The sequence below is a fragment of the Borostomias antarcticus genome, assembly GCF_949987555.1.
Source record: "Borostomias antarcticus genome assembly, contig: scaffold_415, whole genome shotgun sequence".
In the NCBI taxonomy this organism is placed as follows: Eukaryota; Metazoa; Chordata; class Actinopteri; order Stomiiformes; family Stomiidae; genus Borostomias; species Borostomias antarcticus.
In genome coordinates this window covers 32,501-36,680 of record NW_028176578.1, presented here as the reverse complement: position 1 = coordinate 36,680, position 4,180 = coordinate 32,501, and positions in this window count along the sequence as shown.

Here is a 4,180-nt window from a genome sequence, read left to right as displayed (position 1 = left end):
ATATGTGTTCTTTATTCAGCAGGGTTCTATATGTGTTCTATATTCAGCAGGGTTCTCTATATGTGTTCTATATTCAGCAGGGTTCTATACGTGTTCTTTATTCAGCAGGGTTCTCTATATGTGTTCTATATTCAGCAGGGTTCTCTCTATGTGTTCTATATTCAGCAGGGTTCTCTATGTGTTCTATATTCAGCAGGGTTCTATATGTGTTCTGTATTCAGCAGGGTTCTCTATATGTGTTCTTTATTCAGCAGGGTTCTCTATATGTGTTCTATATTCAGCAGGGTTCTATATGTGTTCTATATTCAGCAGGGTTCTCTATATGTGTTCTATATTCAGCAGGGTTCTCTATATGTGTTCTTTATTCAGCAGGGTTCTCTATATGTGTTCTATATTCAGCAGGGTTCTATATGTGTTCTATATTCAGCAGGGTTCTCTATATGTGTTCTTTATTCAGCAGGGTTCTCTATATGTGTTCTATATTCAGCAGGGTTCTATATGTGTTCTATATTCAGCAGGGTTCTATATGTGTTCTATATTCAGCAGGGTTCTCTATATGTGTTCTATATTCAGCAGGGTTCTCTATATGTGTTCTATATTCAGCAGGGTTCTATATGTGTTCTATATTCAGCAGGGTTCTATATGTGTTCTATATTCAGCAGGGTTCTCTCTGTGTGTTCTATATTCAGCAGGGTTCTATATGTGTTCTATATTCAGCAGGGTTCTATATGTGTTCTATATTGAGCAGGGTTCTATATGTGTTCTATATTCAGCAGGGTTCTCTCTATGTGTTCTTTATTCAGCAGGGTTCTCTCTATGTGTTCTATATTCAGCAGGGTTCTCTCTATGTGTTCTATATTCAGCAGGGTTCTATATGTGTTCTATATTGAGCAGGGTTCTCTATATGTGTTCTATATTGAGCAGGGTTCTATATGTGTTCTATATTCAGCAGGGTTCTCTATATGTGTTCTATATTGAGCAGGGTTCTATATGTGTTCTATATTCAGCAGGGTTCTCTATATGTGTTCTTTATTCAGCAGGGTTCTCTATATGTGTTCTATGTTCTATGTCCATCAGAGTGTGTTCTGTACAGGGTTAGTGAGCAGAGAAGACCTTGGTCTCAGATTGAGTCTCGTGTCTACAGTGATACGTATGTTAAAGGAGTAGTAAAGGAGTATTAAAGGAGTAGTAAAGGAGTATTAAAGGAGTAGTAAAGTGAAAATGCATGTTCATCCCTGTTTTAAGGTTACTTGTGATCATATACAATGGTTCAGATCAAAACGTTGACAAAACTAGCACTTTTGAGAAAGTTGATAATTGCTCTAACACCGTTTAGGTCATACAATGGATGTGGGTGGGCACCGTGAAAAATCATTCAAAAACATGTTAAACTCTCGATTTCAAAGACAAGAAACTCACTGAGGTGTTAGTTGGCGTTCTGACATATAATTTGCCATAAAGTAAGATTCTAGTTCATCTGGAAAGGCTTTTTTAAATATTTAGCATATAACTATTTAGTCGCAGCACATACGTGTGTAAACCTCCGCAAACTAGGTAGCCTAGCAACATAAACAATAACAATAGCTACCGTAAGTAGTTCCGCTTCCTGAATCCCCTCTGCGGATTGATCTACACATCTACAACAGTCGCGTCAATACAAGTCAATGGATTTCATAAAATGATCAATAAAACCCTACAGGATTCATACTTTGCGGCGAATTTGATGTCAGGACACCAACGGACACCAATTACCCCCTTGGTGAGCTTCTTGTCTTTGAAATCGAGAGTTTAACATGTTTTTGAATGATTTTTCAAGGTGCCCACCCACATCCATTATATGACCAAAACGGTGGTAGAGCAATTATCAGACTTTCTCAAAAGTGCTAGTTTTGTCAACGTTTTGATCTGAACCATTCTATATGATCATAAGTAACCTTAAAACAGGGCTAAACATGCATTTTCACTTTACTACTCCTTTAAGTTGGTCTGAGTATGTCTTGGTTTAAGTTGGTCTGAGTCTGTCTTGGTTTAAGTTGGTCTGAGCCTGTCTTGGTTTAAGTTGGTCTGAGTCTGTCTTGGTTTAAGTTGGTGTGAGTGTGTCTCGGCGCAGGGGTGCGTGCTCCCCGTCCTCCTACCTCCTTCTCAATCTTCAGTAGCTTCTTGACGGCCACCTCCTTGTCCTGGGAGACCCAGAGCGCTCGGTACACGCAGCCGAAGCTGCCGCCGCCACAGTTCTCAAAGAAGCGCAGGTCCTCATGCCTGATCTGCACAAACGACGCGCCCAGAGACGACATGGCATACTGACCAGCTCACACACACCACATCCGCCACCACGCAGCACACACACACACCACCTCCGCCACGCAGACACACACACACACACACACACACGCACACACGCACAGAAGAGACGAGAGGAGAGAGCAGAAAGAGAGACAGGGAAAGTCCACTGGGAGTAGTTTAGACAGCCCAGCAGATTCTGGAAGAACAGGAGAGAGAGAGAGAGAGAGAGGGAGAGAGAGAGAGAGAGAGAGAGGGAGAGAGAGAGAGAGAGAGAGAGGGAGGGAGAGAGACGTTTGCTCCAGGAGAGAGTTGGTGAGTATGGCTCAATCATTCAGACTAGGCACTAGCACCCAACTGTGGTGAGGCACTGTAACTACACTGCACACACACACGCACGTGCACACTATTTTTTTCTCTCTCTCTGTCTCTTTCTCTCTCTCTCTCTCTCTCTCTCTCACACACACACACACACACACACAGAGGACCAAGTTGTGGGACAAGAGACAGTGTGGTAAAAACGTTTTTAATTTACGGTGTTCCGGGCCTGCTCAGTGTGTGTGTGTGTGTGTGTGTGTGTGTGTGCGTGTGTGTGTGTGTGCGTCCTCCGTCAGACTAGGTTCAAATATGGTCTCTGGCATCCTGTGCATGCCTCCTCTCTCTAGACTGGGACAACTGCTGCTATATAAAGCCCCTTACAGTCCCCTATACCACACACACACACACACACACACAGACAGGCACACACACACACGCACAAACGCACACACGTGTGTCAGGCTCTTGGGCTCTAACCTGGTCTCTTAAATCAGACACATCGGCCGTCTGCCATGAATGACCCGGTGACATCATTAACCCGGGACGGGCAGGTGACATCACCGGGGGGGAACACTGGTGACATCACCTGGTGGGCGGTGGGAGAACACAGGTGACATCACCCGGGGGGGACACAGGTGACATCAGCAGCTGGGAGCCCCGCCATTCAGAATGCTGTCAGTGTGGATTAGAACAGGGACCAGTCTGGATTAGAACAGGGAACAGTCTGGATTAGAACAGGGAACAGTCTGGATTAGAACAGGGAACAGTCTGGATTAGAACAAGGGATCAGTCTGGATTAGAACAGGGAACAGTCTGGATTAGAACAGGGATCAGTCTGGATTAGAACAGGGATCAGTGTGGATTAGAACAGGGAACAGTCTGGATTAGAACAGGGAACAGTCTGGATTAGAACAGGGATCAGTCTGGATTAGAACAGGGATCAGTCTGGATTAGAACAGGGATCAGTCTGGATTAGAACAGGGAACAGTCTGGATTAGAACAGGGAACAGTCTGGATTAGAACAGGGAACAGTCTGGATTAGAACAGGGATCAGTCTGGATTAGAACAGGGATCAGTCTGGATTAGAACAGGGAACAGTCTGGATTAGAACAGGGATCAGTCTGGATTAGAACAGGGACCAGTCTGGATTAGAACAGGGAACAGTCTGGATTAGAACAGGGATCAGTCTGGATTAGAACAGGGGTCAGTCTGGATTAGAACAGGGAACAGTCTGGATTAGAACGGGGACCAGTCTGGATTAGAACAGGGAACAGTCTGGATTAGAACAGGGAACAGTCTGGATTAGAACAGGGATCAGTCTGGATTAGAACAGGGATCAGTCTGGATTAGAACAGGGATCAGTCTGGATTAGAACAGGGATCAGTCTGGATTAGAACAGGGAACAGTCTGGATTAGAACAGGGATCAGTCTGGATTAGAACAGGGAACAGTCTGGATTAGAACAGGGATCAGTCTGGATTAGAACAGGGATCAGTCTGGATTAGAACAGGGACCAGTCTGGATTAGAACAGGGAACAGTCTGGATTAGAACAGGGAACAGTCTGGATTAGAACAGGGATCAG